Source organism: Arachis ipaensis, chromosome B10 (genome assembly GCF_059453495.1).
Source record: "Arachis ipaensis isolate K30076 ecotype BB chromosome B10, ASM5945349v1, whole genome shotgun sequence".
NCBI classification, from domain to species: Eukaryota; Viridiplantae; Streptophyta; class Magnoliopsida; order Fabales; family Fabaceae; genus Arachis; species Arachis ipaensis.
This window is the reverse complement of record NC_142435.1, coordinates 54377208-54384871: the sequence shown is the minus strand read 5'-3', so window position 1 is coordinate 54384871 and position 7664 is coordinate 54377208. Positions and strand designations below refer to the sequence as shown.

The window sequence follows — 7664 nt, the reverse complement described above, 5'->3', positions numbered from 1 at the left end:
AGAGAAAACAGGAAGGCATATAGCCAAATAGTAGTCTTATCTACGCATGACGCCTAGTAGTTGAGCAGGCTGTTTAAAAATCTCTAAGGTGCTTGATAGGCTCTTGAGTAGGTAAGCCATAAAACATGGGCAGTAAGTTGATTAGCAAAGTCTTCAGTTCAAAATCTGCAGCCAGATTTGGGTCATGATGAGTGGATAATTTATACGCTTTTTGGCATTATTTTTAGTATATTTTTAGTATATTTTAGTTAGTTTTTATTATATTTTTATTAGTTTTTAAATAAAAATCACAATTCTGGACTTTACTATGAGTTTGTGTGTTTTTCTATGATTTCAGGTATTTTCTGGCTGAAATTGAGGGACCTGAGCAAAAATCTGATTCATAGGCTGAAAAAGAACTGCAGATGCTGTTGGATTCTGACCTCCCTGCACTCAAAGTGGATTTTCTGGAGCTATAGAATCCCAATTGGCGCGCTCTGAATTGCGTTGGAAAGTAGACATCCTGGGCTTTCCAGAAATATATAATAGTTCATACTTTGCCCAAGATTTGATGGCCCAAACAGGCGTTCCAAGTCAGCTCAAGAATTCTGGTGTTTAACTCCAAAACTGGCACAAAAGCTGGAGTTAAACGCCCAAACTGGCACAAAAGCTGGCGTTTAACTCCAGGAAAAGTCTCTACACATGGAAGCTTCAATACTCAGCCTAAGCACACACCAAGTGGGCCCAGAAGAAGATTTCTGCATTAATTACTTATTTCTGTAACCCTAGGCTACTAGTTCTCTATAAATAGGACCTTTTACTATTGTATTTGGACACACATCTTTGGACGTTTAGTCCCTAGACCTTGGAGGCTGGCCATTCGGCCATGCTTACACCATTATCACTTTTGTATTTTCAACGGTGGAGTTTCTACACACCATAGATTAAGGTGCGGAGCTCTGCTGTCCTTCATAAATTAATACAAAGTACTATTGTTTTTCTATTCAACTCAAGTCTATTTCTTCTCCAACATATTCATTCGTTCTTCAACTTGATGAATGTGATGATCCGTGACACTCATCATCATTCTCACCTATGAACATGTGCCTGACAACCACCTCTGTTCTACTAGCAATGGCTTGAATGCATATCTCTTGGGTTTTTAATCTAAGATTGGAACCTTCATGGTATACGCTAGAATTATTGGCAGCCATTCCTGAGATCCGAAACGTCTAAACCTTGTCTGTGGTATTCTGAGTAGGATCTGGGAAGGGATGACTGTGACGAGCTTCAAACTAGCGATTTTTTGGGCGTGTGACAGACGCGATTTTTGGAACGTTTTCACTGAGAGGACGGGAAGTAGCCATTGACAACGGTGATGCCCAACATAAAGCTTGCCATGGAAAGGAGTATGAATGATTGGAAGAAGGCAATAGGAAAGCAGAGGTTCAGGAGGAACAAAGCATCTTCATACGCTTATCTGAAATTCCAACCAAAGAATTACATAAGTATCTCTATCTTTATTTTATGTTTTATTCATCTTTTAATTATCAATCCTCCATCACCATTTGAATCTGCCTGACTGAGATTTACAAGATGACCATAGCTTACTTCAAGCCGACAATCTCCGTGGGATCGACCCTTACTCACGTAAGGTATTACTTGGACGACCCAGTGCACTTGCTGGTTAGTTGTGCAGAATTGTGACAAAGTTTGATTCACGTTTAAGAGCTCCAAGTCCTTTTGCGCCATTGTTGATGATCACAATTTCGTGCACCAAGTTTTTGGCGCCGTTGTCGGGAATTGTTTGAGTTTGGACAACTGACGGTTCATCTTGTTGCTTAGATTAGGTACTTTTCTTTTTATTTTTCAGAATTTTTAAGACTGAATTCTAGAGTTTCAAGGTGATGTTCTTATCATTACAAAAGCTAATTGATTCTCATCAATTTAGCTGCTGAATGTAATGTCCTGCTGAAGCTTGGCCAACCATGTCTAATCTTTTTAGACTGAAGCTTTAGACTAACATTGCATGATTCCTGGAATTCTTATTAAAAGTTTTGATTCTCTTTATTTTCTTTTCCATGTAAGTTTCGAAAATCACAAAAAAATTTATAAAACCATAAAAACCAAAAATATTTTATGTTTCTTGTTTGAGTCTAGTATCAATTTTTAAGTTTGGTGTCAATTGCATGACTTTCTTCTTCTAGCATTTTTCGAATTTATACATATTGTTCTTCATTGATCTTCAAGTTGTTCTTGATGATTTCATTGCTCTGTTCTTTAAATTCTCTTGTTTTGTGTGTTTTGTTGTTTCTCATATGCATTCTCAATTTGTTAGTGTCTCTTATATGAAAATTTTTTTTAGTTTGGTGTCTTGCATGCATTGTTTATTTGATCTTAGTTGCAATTTTTATTGTTTCTCGTCATTAAAAATCCAAAAATATTTTCAAAATTGTGTCTTTTCAAGTCAATAATACAGAGAATTGAAGATTCAGAACATTCAGTAGAGGAATCAAACAGAAAAAGCTGGGCATTCAAAACGCCTAGTGAAAAAGGAAAACTGGCGTTTAAACGCCAGCAAGGGTACCTGGCTGGGCGTTTAACGCCCAAAAGGGTAGCATTTTGGGAGTTAAACGCCAAAATGGATGCCATTCTGGGCGTTTAACGCTAGGATGACACTAGAGGGAAGATTTTGTTTTTAATTCAAATTTTTTTCAAATCTTCATAATTTTTCAAAATCAAATATTTTTCAAATCATATCTTCTCAATCATATCTCTTCAAAATCAATTTCTTTCCATTTTTTATTATTTTCAAAAATCCTTGTTATAATTAATGATTTACTTCAAAAATTTCTAGTTGTTACTTGCCTATTAAGAAAGGATCAAAAGTTTTAATTCTAGAATCATATCTTCTAATTTCTTGTTAGTCAAGTAAATCAATTTTAATTTTTAAAACTTTCTCTTTTTAGTTTGATTTTCAATCATATCTCTCAATCATATCTTTTCAATCACATCTTTTTCAAAATTAACTCTCAATCATATCTTTTTTATTTATAATTTCAAAATCTTTTTCAAAAATCACTTAATTTCTTTCCCAATCATAATTTTCGAAAATCTCAATCAAATTTTCAAAATTTCTTTTTATTATTTCAAAATCTTTTTAATTTATTTTCGAAAATTCTTCCCCTCTTCTCACATCCTTCTATTTAAAGGACTAACACTCTTCCTCAAGGTGCAATTCGAACTCCCTCCTTCTTTATATGTTCGAATTCTCTTCCATCTACCTCCTCCTTCTATTTTTCTTTTCCTCTGACACCTCAAAGAATCTCTATACTCTGACATAGAGGATTCCCTACTTTCTTGTTCTCTTCTCTTTCATATGAGCAGGAACAAAGATAAAGACATACTTGTTCAAGCTGATCCTGAACCTGAAAGGACCTTGAAGAGAAAGCTAAGAGAAGCTAAAGAACAATTCTCTTTAGAGGGCCTAACAGAGCTTTTCAAGTAAGAAGAAACCATGGCAGCCGAAAACAACAATGCCAACAATGCAAGGAAGGTGCTTGGTGACTTTACTGCACCTACTCCCGACTTCTATGGGAGAAGCATCTCAATCCCTGCCATTGGAGAAAACAACTTTGAGCTTAAGCCTCAATTAGTTTCTCTAGTGCAACAGAATTGCAAGTTTCATGGACATCCATTGGAAGATCCTCATCAGTTCTTAGCTGAATTCTTGCAAATCTGTGACACTGTCAAGACCAATGGGGTTGACCCTGAAGTCTACAGACTCATGCTTTTTCCTTTTGCTGTAAGAGACAGAGCTAGGACATGGTTGGATTCACAACCTAAAGAAAGCCTGAACTCTTGGGAAAAGCTAGTTAATTCCTTCTTGGCAAAGTCCTTTCCACCTCAAAAATTGAGCAAGCTTAGAGTGGAAGTCCAAACCTTCAAACAGAAGGAAGGTGAATCCCTCTTTGAAGCTTGGGAAAGATACAAGCAATTGATCAGAAGGTGTCCTTCTGACATGCTTTCTGAATGGAGCATCATAGGTATCTTCTATGATGGTCTGTCTAAACTATCCAAGATGTCATTGGACAGCTCTGTTGGAGGATCTCTTCATCTGAAGAAAACGCCTGCAGAAGCTCAGGAACTCATTGAAATGGTTGCAAATAACCAATTCATGTACACTTCTGAAAGGAATCCTGTGAATAATGGGACAACTCAGAAGAAAGGAGTTCTTGAGATTGATACTCTGAATGCCATATTGACTCAGAAAAAAATATTGACCCAACAAGTCAATATGATTTCTCAGAGTCTGTCTGAAATGCAAGCAGCAACAGGCAGTACTAAGGAAACTTCCTCTGAAGAAGAAGCTTATGATCCTGAGAACCTAGCAATGGAAGAGGTGAATTACATGGGAGAACCCTATGGAAACACATATAATCCTTCATGGAGAAATCATCCAAATCTCTCATGGAAGGATCAATAGAGACCTCAACAAGGTTTCAACAACAATAATGGTGGAAGAAGCAGGTTTAGCAATAGCAAGCCTTTTCCATCATCTTCTCAGAAACAGACAGAGAATTCTAAGCAAAGCCACTCTGACTTAGCAACTATTGTCTCTGATCTAATCAAAACCACTCAAAGTTTCATGACTGAAACAAGGTCCTCCATTAGAGATTTGGAGGCACAAGTAGGTCAGCTGAGTAAGAAAATTACTAAACTCCCTCCAGTACTCTCCCAAGCAATACAGAAGAGAATCCAAAGAGAAAGTGCAAGGCCATGAACACGTCTCACATGGCCGAACCTGGAAAGGAGGAAGAGGCAGTGATCTCCACTGAGGAAGACCTCAATGGACGTCCACTAGCCTCCATGGAGTTCCCTGATGAGGAACCATGGGAATCTGAGGCTCACACTGAGACTATAGAGATTCCATTGAATTTCCTTCTACCATTCATGAGCTTTGATGAGTATTCTTCCTCTGAAGAGGATGAAGATGCTACTGAAGAGCAAGTTGCTAAGTACCTTGGAGTAATCATGAAGCTAAATGCCAAGTTGTTTGGTAATGAGACTTGGGAGGATGAACCTCCATTGCTCACCAAAGAACTGGATGACTTGACTAGGCAGAAATTACCTCTGAAGAGACAAGACCCTGGAAAATTCTCAATCCCTTGTACCATAGGTACCATGACCTTTGAGAAGGCTCTGTATGACCTAGGGTCAAGTATAAACCTCATGCCTCTCTCTGTAATGGAGAAGTTAGGGATCATTGAGGTACAAGCTGTAAGAATCTCACTAGAGATGGCAGACAATTCAAAGAAACAGGCTTATGGACTTGTAGAGGATGTCTTGGTAAAGGTTGAAGGCCACTACATCCTTGTTGACTTCATAATCCCAGAGACTGGGAAGTGTAAGGATGAATCCATCATCCTTGGCAGACCCTTCCTAGCCACAGCAAAAGCTGTGATTGATGTTGACAGAGGAGAATTGATCCTTCAAGTGAATGGAGACTCCCTTGTGTTTAAAGTTCAAGGATATCCCTCTGTCACCATGGAGAGGAGGCATGAAGAGCTTCTCTTAATACAGAGTCAAACAGAGCCCCCACAGTCAAACTCTAAGTTTGGTGTTGGGAGGCCACAACCAAACTTTAAGTTTGGTGTTGAACCCCCACATTTAAACTCTAAGTTTGGTGTTGGGAGGTTCCAACATTGCTCTAAACATCTGTGAGGCTCCATGAGAGCCACTGTCAAGCTATTGACATTAAAGAAGCGCTTGTTGGGAGGCAACCCAATTTTTACTTATCTATATTAAATTTCTATTTTCTTTTGTTATTTTATGTTTTCTATAGGTTGATGATCATGTGAAGTCACAAAAATAATTGAAAAAGCAAAAACAGAAGGAAAAACAAAATGAAAAACAGAACACCCAGGAGGAGAAACTTACTGGCGTTTAAACGCTAGTGAGGGTAGCAGAATGGGCGTTAAACGGCCAGTCTGGCACCATTTTGGGCATTTAACGCCAGAAATGGGCACCAGACTGGCGTTTAACACCAGGAATGGGCAAGAAGCTAGCGTTAAACGCCAGAAATGGGCAGCAGCCTAGCGTTTAACGCCAGGATTGGCAGCAAGGGACGTTTTGCACGCAACATGGTGCAGGGATGAGAAATCCTTGACACCTCAGGATCTGTGGACCCCACAGGATCCCCAACTACCCCACCTCTCTCTCTCTTCTTCACCCATTCACCAATCACCTCAATATCTCTTTCCCAAAAACCCCTCACCTATCAAATCCCACCATTCTCTTCACCACTCACATCCATCCTCCATAAAACCCCACCTTCCTCACCATTCAAATTCAAACCACATTTCCACCCTAACCCACCCATAATGGCCGAACCATACCCCCTCTCCACTCCTATATAAACCCATCTTCACTCCTTCATTTTCACACAACATACACACTACCCATCCACCATGGCCGAAACACAAAGCCCCCTCCATCTCCTCTATTTCTTCTTCTTCTACTCTCTTCTTTCTTCTTTTGCTCGAGGACGAGCAACCTTCTAAGTTTGGTGTGGTAAAAGCTAAAGCTTTTTTTGTTTTTCCATAACCATTAATGGCACCAAAGGCCGGAGAAACCTCTAGAAAGAGGAAAGGGAAGGCAAAAGCTTCCACCTCTGAGTCATGGGACATGGAGAGATTCCTCTCAAGGGTGCATCAAGACCACTTCTATGAAGTTGTGGCCAAAAAGAAGGTGATCCCCGAGGTCCCTTTTAAGCTCAAAAAGGACGAATATCCGGAGATCCGACATGAGATTCGAAGAAGAGGTTGGGAAGTTCTCACCAACCCCATTCAACAATTTGGAATCTTAATGGTTCAAGAGTTCTATGCCAATGCATGGATCACCAAGAACCATGATCAAAGTGTGAACTCGGTTCCTAAGAATTGGCTTACAATGGTCCGGGGGAAATACTTAGATTTTAGTCTGGAAAATGTAAGGTTGGCATTCAACTTGCCCATGATGCAAGGAGATGCACACCCATACACTAGAAGGGTCAACTTTGATCAAAGGTTGGACCAAGTCCTCATGGACATATGTGTAGAAGGCGTTCAATGGAAGAGAGATTCAAGAGGGAAGCCAGTTCAACTAAGAAGGCATAACCTCAAGCCCGTGGCAAGGGGATGGTTGGAGTTCATCCAACACTCAATCATTCCTACTAGCAACCGATCTGAAGTTACTATAGACCGGGCTATCATGATTCATAGCATCATGATTAGAGAGGAAGTAGAAGTTCATGATGTTATATCCCAAGAACTCTACAAGGTGGCACACAAGTCCTCTACTATGGAAAAGTTAGCCTTCCCTCATCTCATTTGTCACCTCTGCAATTCAGCTGGAATTGACATAGAGGAAGACATCCTCATTGATGAGGACAAGCCCATTGATGAGCGGATATTTTATACGCTTTTCGGGGTTAATTTCATATAGTTTTTAGTATGTTTTAGTTAGTTTTTAGTTTATTTTCATTAGTTTCTAGGAAAAATTCATATTTCTGGACTTTACTATGAGTTTGTGTGTTTTTCTGTAATTTTAGGTATTTTCTGGCTGAAATTGAGGGAGCTGAGCAAAAATTTGATTCAGGCTGAAAAAGGACTGCTGATGTTGTTGGATCCTGACCTCTCTGCACT

The 7664-nt window shown here is 39.3% G+C and overlaps 1 non-coding gene across 1 annotated transcript; it reads right to left on the bottom strand.

The window, feature by feature from the left end:
• Positions 1 to 3898: 3898 nt before the first annotated feature.
• LOC148580087 (small nucleolar RNA R71) lies at positions 3899 to 4006 on the bottom strand. Its single transcript, XR_015896307.1, has one exon. It is a non-coding gene; the product is annotated as a small nucleolar RNA R71 (small nucleolar RNA).
• Between the last annotated feature and the right edge of the window lie 3658 nt (positions 4007 to 7664).